This window comes from Phragmites australis, chromosome 8, assembly GCF_958298935.1.
Source record: "Phragmites australis chromosome 8, lpPhrAust1.1, whole genome shotgun sequence".
Taxonomy (NCBI): domain Eukaryota; kingdom Viridiplantae; phylum Streptophyta; class Magnoliopsida; order Poales; family Poaceae; genus Phragmites; species Phragmites australis.
Window position 1 is genome coordinate 30,718,355 of NC_084928.1, and position 14,146 is coordinate 30,732,500.

Here is a 14,146-nt window from a genome sequence, read left to right on the forward strand (position 1 = left end):
GAGTATATATTTATGATTTAAATTTTGGTAGATAGAGTTGTACTCTTGCAACTTGATACGGTGAAGGATATGCGACGACCTATCCTAGGAAATAGTACTTGCATTACAATTTAATGATACTGATCATTAACAATATTTCATTTTTTTCAAGGGGGTGTACTTGATTATCATAGTCATTATTAAGACTCAAAATGTTTGGTGAAACAACATTTCAATCGATTTAAAAAGAACTAGCGTGTAGCTAATAAGATTTTAATCGTGGGCATGAATTCATGCAGAAAAACGAAAGGAGCAATATTTCATCGGTATTTCAATATGAATGGTTTATTTTAGACATTATCCTCCACGGTTTAGATCCTAGTTGTCACAATTTACACTCATATGAGTGTTTTCGTGATAAATTTATAGTCATATGATAGGAGCACCGGCCGATGGGTAAATATAGTATGAGTGTGTAGTTATGCGTCATGACTTGGCTACCGGCTGCCAAGTGGGCCCAGTTGTCAGTGTCCAGCTGCTGGATAGACCAAACCACCAGGGGGAGGTGACCATAAAAGGAACAGAAGGCTTGGACTGAAACCATGGAAGAACAGATCACACCGAACGGCGAAACCCTTCCTCTACCTCGGCTCCGCCTTCTTTCCGAGCTTCCGATTCACCACCGTCCTTAGGCCAACTCCAACGGGAGCGGCATTTCACTGTCATATCTCTGTTCAAGCTGTTTTGCCGGTCACATACGTCCGTATACCAGTCCAACAGAGATGGCAAAAAGCTTTTGCAGCTACTATAGGGTTGCGGGACGAGTCTTTTCTTCGGCAAATTTGCCAAACCGGAGGCGGCAACACTGTTCACGATATATGCGTGTGGGTTCAAAGAGAAGGAGGAGAGTAGTAGATGGTAGTAAATAGGGTGGCTGTTGAAGATGAAAAAAATAATAGAATGATGTAATAGTGTTAGGGGATACTGTAATGGTATTATAATAGATGTATTTTTAGAGTTTCTGTTGGAGATGACCTTATAGTCCTTATTCTATGTACTGATTTGGATTGTTTTCTTATTTTCTGAGCCCTTTCTCACCATCAATTTGTACCCAGACCTTGTGAGTTTAATTGCGTGCATGTTCTGGCGTGTTTGTGGATGGATTTGAGTGCTTGATCAGCCGGGTTGGTAACATTATGTATACGCGTTTGGGTCACTTGTGACCGGGAAAAAGTAGGACTTCTAATACATGAATAGATGTCGCTAGATGCTGCAAATTACTTGGTCTACTATACCCCTTGATTTTTTTTAACTCAATGCGTCAAAGGGGAAAAGTAGTCATTTTCTACCCCCTCTGGCCCTCTCAATCAAGTACTATAAATCATCATTGCCCTTGCTTCCCTTCTTTCTCCTTCCATGTGGCCCGGATTCAATGTCGAAACTGTTCTCCCTGCTGCTCGATCGGTAAGGGCAGATGTACATGTCACGTTATAAATTCATAGAAGAACCCTTACACCAATGCAAAGACAGCCTGCAGCAAGCAGCAGCCCTCAGCGTCACATTTACCGCAATACAAGCCCCTCTCGAATGATCATGCATGCTGCATCTGAAAATTCTGAATATCTACATACGCAGTACCAACTGGCAACTAAGCAGTAGTACGGGATAACCCAATTGAAGTAAATTACTTTCACCCTTACTCAGAGACGTTGTTAGTGGATCGATGATTATACCCATGCGGTGTCGATTCATATTTATCGAATATCCAAAATGTGAAGAAAAAAATCATGAGGAACAGATTGTTTAGCTTAGCTTTCATGTTTGATAGTAACCCAATGTATAGGTAGCAATCTCCCCACCCCCCCCCCCCCCATCCTGTGTCAGTATCGCCATAAAACATCGTTGCTCTACTGACAGTTGTTTGATGCCATTGGCGCAACGCACAACCACACACCATGCTATATACATGATCTTGCAATATTCCATATGGTTTGTATGGTTACCACTGAATTTTATGGAATGTTGGACGCAACAGTTTCTGATCGAACAACCAACAAAAGAAGAAGTGCTACTGAATGTGTAAATACGAAGCTGCAATTGCAGTTGGTTAGGAGGCCAACAGATACATATATGCATCATGCCGGCAGCTAGGCCTTGCAGCGAGTGGATGTGGGGAGAAGCTAGCGATCGATGTGGGAAGAGGCCGGAGAGAGATCGATGGACACGGCCGGAGAGAGAGAGGGAGAGTGAGTCGCAGTACAGCGATCTGATGCTTTCAAGATGGCCTTGGAAAACGATGGCAGAGTGATCCTCCCATACAAAAAGAATCTTATGATCAACGGCACTGTTGCGGCACGTACTGTGTACTGCAGTAGGCAGCAGCCCAACCTAGCACACATGCTGTCTCGGTTTCATTTAAGCTTCCCCTAATTATTCAGCTGCCCATCTTTGTAGGCACATGCTACAACAAATTAAAACTAATTTTTTGTTTATATTTTTAGGTTCAGAAGATCACATATATACCTGGACTCTGATCACTGATCAGAGATAACAGTCGAGTACGGGTTACCGTAGTCGCTAGACTTTAACAGAGAAACAGGACAGACGTACTAAACCCAAGCTGCAATGCTACCGCAAAATTGGCTGGTCCATGAGTGCAAGTGTGCAGCCGTGCATCTGCAGGTAGCTAGACACCACCCATGGCATGGATGAATGATCAAGTTATCAAACCCAAGAGGTCGATCGTCACCGGCACTGTCATTAGTGGCTGTCTGGTTCTGGCTTGTTCGATGCGATGCTCGAGTCTTTTCTGCGGCGAACGCGCGCACGGCTACCTCCTCTCTCCCCGATCAGTTCGGCGAAACGGGGAGAAATGATAGGCTGGGGCCGCCGGCCGACGCACTGGCACCATGCATGCACGCAAGCAACAGCGAGCTAAGATTTCAATCCAGCATGCAGCAGAAGGCACTGTGAGCGCACAGGGGAGGGTGCCCCGCCGCGGCGAGACAGCACCATTACTCCCCGCGTCAGGGAGGGTGCGCATGGATCCGCGGCACAATGATGCGGCTGGCCGGCTGGATGCGTGCATGTTCAATTCTGAGCAAGCATTGTTCGCAGTTAGAGAGCGCGAAGAACGAACGATCGGTCGATGGGATCCATGATGGCGTCAGAAGGCTAGCTCTTGGCGTTAATTGTTCATGGCGACCCACCAACATAACCGCACCATGTTCACCCACAGTGTTCGATCGACCGGGATGCATGCAGGGAACGAGAGTCAGGCAGTCAGCAGCTCGCTTGGGAAACAGACCTTGTGCCGTTTCGGACCTACTACTCCGACCTTGCCCTGAAAGGATAATTCCTTTCTTGTCTTGGTTTGATATAGGTAGACCCAACGTACAGTGGCCTCCTCTCCGATCCCTACAGTTTTCGCATTTGTTGCCGTTGAGGAAAACAAAATAATTTGTCATGTGAAAAAAAAAACACGTATCCTCCTGCATGCATGAACACAACATGGTCTTCCCTTCAGGTACGGTGGTGGGAATCTGGAGGATTTCCGGCCGAAGATCAACCGGCAAGGCTGGATTAGCTTAGCTGATCAACTGGCCGGCAAGGGCCAGGCCAGGCCAGGCGCGCCGAGGGCGTCGCCATGACGGCCGGCCGGCAACGTGCAAATATTCGCTACGGGGCCCGGTCCATCTGACGCGGAACGGAGGAAGGCATCGCCGCATCGTGGGGATGATATCAATCAGCTATGAGTGAGCTGTGGAATCTGCGGCCGTGGCTTGTCCCATCCCCTCCGGTCACGATCGTCGGCATCGGCGTCGGCGTGTTTTTCGGTAGCGGGCCGGTGATGACTGATGTCGCAACATTTGGCAAGATGAGTAGGCGGGCTTGATTCTGTAGGCAAGGCCGGTGCATCTACTAAAGCCCAGCGCAAAGAGCCCCGCACCGATCATCGGGAACTGGCCCAAAGCCTCGATCATTCCCGCCCCTCGAGCGTAGGCCAGCCGCGCAGAACAGTGAGCGTTCGGCGGGCCACGTCTACCTGCTCGGATGCTCGCCTTCACGCGACCCGCAAAAATCCTCCTGATCCGTCCGTCGGCCGACGCACGCAAGTTTGACGGGAGCAGCCCACGGCCAAGTTGGTTAAGCCGAAGCCGCGCCCCGCTCGCGAGCAGAAGGGGGAATCGGCGAGGCAGCCCAGCTCAATTTCCGTGGTGGACGAGAGCTGGGAACCTAGAGCCTGTTTTATTTATCTATGTATGTATACTACTATACAATTCACTAGTCGGTGGATTCAGAGATCTTCATTGTCTATCATCTATATGAGTTGATCAAATAGCCATCATATAAAATTAGACATTATTTTTCTTATAAATATACTATCAATGACATCTCCTTCTATATAGTAATTCATAGGAAATGGTTCGAAAATCGCTATTCCACCTTTTAGGTTTAGGTATCGTGAAAAGTGATACCTGTGAATATCGTGCATTTCAGTCACATTCAGATCCGTTTTTCGAGTCCATGATATAACCAAATTGGATGGATCTTCCACCCGTTTAGCTAAGAAAGAATAGATGCAGAGGTGGATAATAGATCGATATGAAGATCATGAGCTGCCCCATAATGAAACCGTCAGTAGTCGCGAATATCTCCTTCTTCCCTAACCCAAGATCGGAGAAAGAAGATCTAAGAGGGACCTATGGAGAAGTAATTCATCTCCTTCCACTTCAATGTACGCACGGTTCTCTCTTAAAGTATTAAGCATATGAATGTCACATCCGGTTTTAACGGACAAAACTATATATAACTTATATGTGCCCAGAATATTTAACACACATAAGGACGTCATATGTGAAGTAACAGAAATAATACTTCTATAGAATAAACGTTTAACTCTTACATCGAATGACATATATTTTCTTCCAAAAAGGTATTTGCAGTGGAACATAAACACTGGTGCCTAACAACACCGCACAGAAGACACAAGCCTAGAACGCCATAACCTCATCTTGAATGTCTTGAATGTCTACATCACTGAGCAACACCATGTATGTCGCATGGTATAAAGTAATATCAAGGATGAGCATATACTGTACTTAGTAAGAATGGTAAAGTAATGATATACAAGCTTAAATAAAGAAATATGATATAACAGGTATAATTTGCATAAATGCTAACTATGCTAATATATGAGTTATAAAAACATCCTATTTAACTATGTGAATTATCATTAAACTTCAAATTTCTATAAATATCTGCACATATCTCCCCAACTACTTGAAATCCACATCAATTTCTCAAACCAACCGACTTGATACCCATCGTAGATAACCAAGAACCGTCCACTATTATTGCTCATCACAGGTAACCAACTATCCAATCGCCACGCATCACAGATAACAGCCCACCAACCAACCCAAAATAATCATATGAAAGGACCACACCGCTCTTAAACGCGAGCATTGCTGATATATCAGTTTTACACTCTGCAGAGGTCATCCAACTTTACCCACGAGTCGTGATTCCTATATGCACAGGCCATCACAACACTTACACACTTCTAAGGTGGGCGGCTAGGTTTTACTACAAATCCGTTACAAAACATCCTCCCAATGAGAATAAGCCTGCTAAAATTTTACTGCTGTCAAAGTGACATCGCACCACCCAGAAGCCCCTCTTGCGCCTTGTAGCTCCAGAAAGAATCACTCTTTTCTTCCTACACCACACTTGGCTTATACTATGTTGAGGATCTGCTAATTAATTGGCTAAGTCGTACCCATATAAATCTTGTAGAACTGTTAATCGGGGTTACTCGTTCCACGAACCGGTCCTTAGGATACCGAGTAGACACTACCACGAACCATAGTGCTTCCACGCAACAGTGCATTCCTGCACCATCATCATCTAACCTTTTTCTCAGCATCTCTATGTTCCAAGTTGCTACACAATTACCAGCATTCTCAACTCATATTTGCATAGACCATTAGTCATATTTAACCAAGAACTCAACCGTACCTTTATGCAAAGCTAAGCATAAGCTACCCAACATAAGCACTACTGATAGATAGGACGACAAGGATAATATGGAACATGACACTACAAGTAAATGAGATTTAGAACTAATAGCATGCATATTTAAAATAAAGAACATATTTGAAAAACTAGGATCAGAATGTTCAAGGACACTTGCCTTTACCCAAATGTTGCTAAGTGTTGTCAAAATCTTGACTTTGAAGTCCCTCGAATTGTTCCGAAATATTATCAACTAATCGCGGATTCTACCAACTAACAAAAACAACATCGAAGAAACACCAAACAAACTCCAACTTGCAAAAATAGAAAAATGGAACGATGGAGTGGAATTTTTGATGAACTAGGCAAGGAGAACATAATTGACTGGAATTTTTACAAGAAGGGATAAAGCAATAAGAACTAGAGTTTCGTATGAAATGATGGAAAAGATTAACTAGAGTATTAACTTGCAAAAATAGAAGAATAGAAAAGAAGAATAACTAAGGAGAGCATGGCATTTAACATGGAAAGACGAATATAAATGTGGTGGTCTGGTGGTAGGGGTCTCACCAAGGTAGACGACATCTGATGCCGACGGCGGCGGCAATGCACAAACTTGAGTCAACATTTTGGTGGGATCATTGATGATATGGCCGAATCGGTCAGGGATGGGGTAGAAGATGCCACGTTCTATGATCAGCACAGATGGCGAGTTGATTGGACCTCCAAAGTAGCGGGAACGGAGATGAGAGTGCCGATACGGGCGGCTGGATGACACTGGGTGTGGCTGAAAAGACATGGTAGGTGGAACAGATTGTTATGGTAGGTTATGGTCGAAGAGACCCACATAGATTTGTAGAACAAGATGAGGCCAACATGATTGTGGTCGTTGGGAAAGCAGGAACTCACCAACGGCGATGGGATCTAAGTTCCAAATCGGTTGTGGTGCTGGAACTCGGGCTCGTGTTCCTGTTACGTTGCTATAGATCTGGGCAAGCCCTCCTATGGTCGCCTACAAGACACGTTGGAACACAATGTGAAAAGGTTGGATCATCAAAATTGCCGCTTTAATCAACAGCAACGTTGTTGACATCCCTGGCGTGCATGATGGATGCTCCTAGGCGGGTAGTGAGCACAACGACATAGATCTTGGTGGCTTTGGTACTCCTATGGCCAATCTGTTTTGTGGAATCGTGGAAGACGGTCATAGTCACACAATGGGCAAAGGGCTCGGCGATTGGAGTTGCGGTTCACCGAGAACGCGAACGGGATCCCCTGTTAGCCCGCTAGACGTGGTCAGACACAGGGTTGCGTGGACGGCGACCGCAAGATCGGTGGCGTCGGTGGACCTATGGTCGGAGCAACTTCATGCATTGATGGAGCATGACCATTGGCATGACATGGTGAAGGGGCTTGGCTATTGGTGCCTTGGACCACTGGGAACGCGGGCGCAAACGTTAGATCACGCCTAGGGCATGGCGACAACATGTGGCAGCAGTGTATTTGTGGTGGCATGCGAGGCTAGGGCTGAAAGGATGGTGTGAGGACCTATGGTAGGTATTTATAGGCCATGTTATAGGTAGGGTGGCTCGGCTTGGGAGGCAAGGAAACGGCGGGAACACGCGTGTCCGTGGCGGCCACAGTGCTGCACACGTTGATGCGGGTTGGCGGGTCAGGTACAGACGCGGGTGCAGACCCGCTAAGGAAGGATAGAGAAAGATATAAGGATGGGGACGCGAGTCGGGTGGCTACAAGTTCAAGTTCGAGTCGGTTAGTATTTCCTTTTCCCAGGCCTCTATTCTGATGATGATATCTCCACCGTCCGAACTCCAAATTGGATGTTTCTGGGCTCTGTCTCGTAGTACTCGAAAAGATCTACAACTTTTGTATTGTCAAGATTTGCATTTGAGGTCGTCTCTAACTAAAGTGCATGTGAAGATAAGGCTATATAGGACTCCGTGAATATTTACAGATTTCATGGATCATTTTGTTGGGCCTTCTAGAATACTTGGGCAAGAGCTTGGGATTGGGCAAGATTGGGCCTAAGGGCACTTTAGGCATCTCTAGGATTTTAGAAAAAGAAACTTTTGCAAAGAAATTTGAATATAGTTTAAATTTCAATTGAGCTTGGAGTGAATTTGAGATAAAGGAAAGATGAAGATAAACAAGAATGGGAGTAGATAAGGAATTTGAATTTGAATTTAGATATGATTTGGGGAAAAGAAAAGATTGATTTTAAACAAGGACTTGGATAAGATATGAATTGAACTAGAGAAGGATTATATATGATCAATGATTGAATAGATGATGAATTCAAAGGTTTTGAATTCCAACCATTAAGATCATTAACTTATTCATTATTGAGTTTTATAAAATACCTTTTCATTACCTTTTTCACTCAAAGCACCAAAGAGAAAAAGAACTTTAATGCATTTACCTGACTCCTAGCAAAACTCACTACAACAAATCTCACTTTTTGTGACGAGCTATATTCATCACAACAAGCTCAACTTTTGTCACAGATGAGCTTCTGACGTCACAAATAGTACATCATATTATATATTTTGTGACAAAATTTTTATGCATCGTCATAAAGTTGGGGTACGGCTGCCCAGCCGGGCAACTCATTTTTTGTGATGAATTACAATTGTCATGAATAACTGTTTTGTGACAAATAAATATTCAACACACATTCTTCTCCATCGTTGTTAATTAATGTACCACCAAAATGAAATGAAATTATGACGAAATATAATTATCATGCAGAATGATTGTAATAAAATGTACAAATTATACCATTACATCAATTTTATTTACAATTACATGTATATAACCATCAACTAAATGTTCATATATGTACTCTTTCCACACAATTCGTAACCAAACTCAAATATACAGATTCACAGAGAGTGTAAATGCAAATTCCATTGCGCTTAACACTTTGAGTTCGAACCAGAATGGATGGTTTTGTGCTTATTACCAGTTCTTCATTTCTTTCCAGTTGGTTCATGTTTTAAGAAAAGGATACGCTCTTTCTGACCAACCTCGCTAACCTGGGGGTATTTCTAAAATTGCAGTTATGGTAAGATCTTGATTTATTCAAATTGCAAGGACTCCCAAGCACACTAAAGAAATAGATCGAGTTGTCTAGTCTATAAATAGATTCTAATTCTCTAAATCCTAAAAAACACAAAGGGTAATTCAATGTACATAAGTTTCAAGGATATTGTCAATGGACCAAATTTATAAATGATAAAATTTAAATCAACGTACATACATTAAGAAAAGATGCACTTCGGTTGGTGCTTACCAGTGTATCGCTCCACCCAAGTAGCTGTTGGAAATATAAACCTTGAATTTCTGCAAGAACATCAGACATCAGTGCATCACCACCTTTGCACAGGAAAAACACCTGGAGTTAGTACATAATACATAAGTAGTTCTAGCTGGGTCATGGTACAGAGTATTACTTGCAAAACAGCTACAAATGATGGGATTTGACAATCCTCATTATTATTGCCTAAAGTATGCCTTGAAGATTTTAAAAATGGTGATGTTCAGGCCCAACACTGAGTCAATAGTAATTAACAAAATATTTGGGTGTGGCGGTGTGCCCTTCAACTGGGCTAGTGCAAAGTTAAGAGCATTGAAATACATAGCCGGCAACAATCATTTAGATGGCATATCCTGAAGTATAGTATTTTTATAAAGACATCATCATTATTTCCATTCTCCAGAATTCCTGGAAAATGGAGAGGTGCAAAGTGTCATCATGAGACAATTGAGCTTATATGCTCTGTCCGCAGGCTCAAATCTGGACATAACTTTTCACAATTGAACTCTTCTTGTAAAGTTGCAATAGTTATTATTTCAGTTGATAGAGTGTGTGGTTGGCCAACCACACAAACAAACTACTACTTAACCAAGGATGCTATTATTTCACATCAAAATTAACTTTATCTAATAGCATGTGAATCCAAAAGATAATGAGAACCATGGCACAAAATCAATTGATAAAAAAAAGATTCAACTTCCCATGATGTGCTAATACCATTCTAGTGTACACTTATAAATCCGATTAACATTATCTGGTGTCCTCTATGCTGACCCGAAAGCATAAAAAATCATGGATCTGAATAGTATGTGGAAAGCTAGTTAATCTAAGAGGTATTTACGCACAAAAATACATATGAGATGTTGGCTAATTACTTGCCTTTCGAGTTGTATCCCAATGATAGTGGCATCCAGTGGAATTTGGGAGCATCCCCTGGAGGCAGAACCCTTGCATCTGATTGGGACAACAAGCTGTCCAATTGATGGGAGGAGGGCAATGCCAAGGTGGTGGCCAGCTGGTGGTGGTGGCGAAGGGTGGAGGCCAAATGAGGCTAGTAGATCTGAAAGGACAACAAGAGTTAGGGAAGGGGTGGGAGCCTTGAAGGCTTGAAGGCGGCGGCAATGAAAGGGTCATCGGAGGTGATCAGGAGACGGACTGACCTCAAGTAAGGTCGAAGAGGCATGATAAGGCCGTCCATGGCTGGCGGTGCCAAAACCATAGGTAGCGCAGCTGCAAGAGAGTCAGGGAGAAGGAAACTGAGATGAACCTGTCACATCCCAAGATGCTAATCACGAGATTAAGCATGCATAATCATTGTGACATGATATTTACACATATTCATTTGATAATTTTAGTTTTAAATGTGTTCAAAATACTTGGAGTTGGCTTAGAGCTCTTTAGGAAGACCCTAAATACTTTGGAAAGAAGGAGATAAGAAAGAAGAATGAAAAGAGGGGAAAGTAAGAATATTTTAGCAGAAGAACCCTTCTCGTGGTCTGATAGGGTCTCACCGTGGTTTGACCACCAGGGCGCATCCACGTGGGCTTGCCACAAGGTATTTTGCAGTCTGACCGACACCCCTCGTGGTCTGACCGTCGACCAAAGCGCAGCAGAGGTGCCCTTAATGTGGTCGACCGGTCTCTCTCTCTCTCTCTCTCTCTCTCTCTCTCTCTCTCTCTCTCTCTCTCTCTCTCTCTCTCCCTCCCTCCCCAAACCTTAGAGAGAGAAGGTGAGATCCGATCGACGGTGCAAACTCTCATGAGCTCCCCGAAAGACTTCCCCGAGCTTCTTCCCACTTTCCTCCCCGTCGAAGGGGTTTCCTCGCCGTTTCTTCCTCCGCGAGTTCATTCACCCTCCAGGAGTCCAATCGGTAGATTGAAGCTTCCCTAGAGGATTCCGATTCAATACAAAGTTCCTCGACACCAAGGAAAACACCCCCTACCATTCATCGAAGGTTTCACCAGAGTCCTCACTGGCGACCCCGCGAAGGTGCTGTCGGCAGGGTCTGGCGGTCTGACCACCACTAACGCCAATCTGACTGCCAGTAGGTCGGTTCAAAATATCTGAATTTAGGAGTCAGACCACTGTTAGGACCGGTATGACCGCTGGTCAATGGTCTAAATACTAGGGCCCTAAACTCTCTACATGCTTGCGGTCTAATTGCCACTTGCACGTCGGTCTGACCACTAGCCATTCAAGGCTATGGGTACTTAGGTTACCTTTTTTGGGGTTTTAAACTTTGAAACCCTAATCTTTAGCGGTCTTTTGCAAATGTTCTTGAAACACGCCACTCTGTTATAATCCAAGGATGCATCATTTACATATTTTTCCATCGTTCATTTGTTTATGCAATGCGTTCTTGATTTATTTAGAGAGCGTTGCGACGACGATCCAAGTGAGTGAAGGCGATGCTGAGCAACTGGAGTTTTGTGAGTGTTGTGCGGGCAGTATCAAGAAATCGCTAGAGCAGCAAGGCAAGCATCTAAGCATATTGCATGCTTTTAGTTGATTTGAATGGAGTCTAAATTGATAAGTCATTGCTTAGGTATGTTTGCATGTTTAACGAGTCATTGCAGGGCTTATATTGGTAGAACCTATGTTCAGTGCATTACTTCTACCTTGAAATTATTGATTATCCATATCCTTATCGCCTCGGTAACATTGTTGATGTCTAACTTAGGAGTTGTTCAAAATACTTAGCAATGCATGGGTTCTCGGTAGAAGTCGAGCGATGGTTCAACCATTGTTCACGAGCTTAGGGCTTACTTATTGTTCACAATTATAATGATAATGATGTAGGATCTATGAGATGTGAGATGAGGCGAGATGTTGGCAGTGCTAGGGGCAGGTCAGGAGTGGAACCCGGATGCCATAGACTGATTGCATCATTTAAGCATCGTCTATTGGTACCGTTGGCTTTAGCACTTTCTGTACAACCACATATTCGGATAAGGGATGAATGAGTTGAGTATCATACGCCATACTGACGCTTGTCGTGTGTCCCTGGCGTATAAGAAAAATAAAGGAGAAGCAAGGTGGCAGGGAGCCGGAGGTGTCCGGGACACGCTCGCGGTAACCCCAGTGCCGTAGGGGCATGTACAAGTGGGTAGTTCTAGGTATGGGAAAGGTTGTCTCGGGGGCTAAGAGGATGGACCCGGGTCATGGGGTAAAGGTCTACCCCTGCAGAGTGCAAGAATAATTCAAATTGCCGCACTCTCGATCATGAGCGATCGTAGAGTTTCCAAATTTAGGGATATAACATAGTATGTTGGGTTTGGTTGTTGAGGGTTATTGATTATATGAGATAGTTCCTTTTACATTTATGTGCAGGTTGATATTGCAGGATATATGTGCTTTGAGTTAAGTATAGATGCTCACACATAGATATTAGGTTGCTTACGCTTATAAATTTACTTAGCCTTGTCGCCTACTAATTGCTAATGACTTAAATGCATAATCCTTGGAGTCGGGTTATTATATGTACTCATTATGGGTTAAGTCTTGCGAGTACCTTCGTACTCACTCTGCTCTTTCAGGTTCTGTTGGTGAGGAGAAGTTCACGTTTGGCTACTTCACGCCCGCCAATGTAGGTGGCGGGAATGAGTAGTGCAAACTGCTCGTGTGGCGTGTTTTTGGGTAGATCCTAAGCGCATATGGTTGCGTAGTTTATAGTTTTGATTAGGAGGTGATCTAGTCTTTACCCTCTTAGTTTCCTTTTGTTGTAAATTGTGTAAATAGTTAAGTTCTTAAGAACTTATAACATAATTTAATTATTTATTTTTTGTTAAGTTTTTTTGTGATGTTATATATTGGAAAGGAATGTGTTCCGATCTTGAATACAAAACACGTGTCGAGACTACTGAAATTGGATTCTAGTTAATCGTTTTGGATGTGATTATGTTATAGATCATTCTTGATGATTAATTAGAATAAAATTTGGACGGTTTCTCACAATATTGTACCAGAGCTTGATTTAATAAAGTAGTCTATAAACACTTCTAAAAACACTTAAGACATGGGTTAGTGAGGTGTCGAATCCAGTAAAGTAACCCACTAAAGTTTCCTTTTACCTCTTCATGCTTAATGTATAAATTGCTATACTATATCCCTAAGGGTAATGTACGGTTGGTTGCTCCGTTTAAGTTGTTTGTTTCTGCATTGTGATGTCTTTGTGAATCATGTTGCATCGACGTAAAAGGTAAGGAACACATCCCAGTGGCGGTAAATATCGGGGGCTTAACCAGTGCAAAGCAGGGGTCTAGTATGTTCCGTATGGCAATGGTACAGAAAGTGAATACGTCAGTAATAATGTATGAACATCCAACGTACAATGGTAATTATAGTCATCTAACCATGTGGCGATTATATGGGGTGTCCCGTAAGGCGACGGTACAGGAAGTGAATATATTGCCTTGCAAACTCGTTTTTTTATTCTTCTTTTTGCCTCTCAATAGTCAACACAACGGTAGCAAAAATATTTGATTGGAAGGATGTGGAAAAAACCGAAAAAAATGATTATATGTCCAAAAATTGTTTCTAGAAGAGCTTATGATCACCCAAAAGACCCAAACTCGAATTATTTAAGGCTCCAAACTATTTTGGAGGTAGTTTGTGATGGAGAAAGCGCGTTTGGGCTGCCCAGGCTCCATATATTTAATGATGAACATACAAAATTGTCAGAAATTTTTTGCACCTTTTATGATGAAAAATATTTTATTGTCATAGACATAACTGTCCGGGCTGACCCCATTATGTTCTACAATGAAAGCGCTAAATGTGTCATAAATGATTCACTATGTATGACATTTTTGCTTT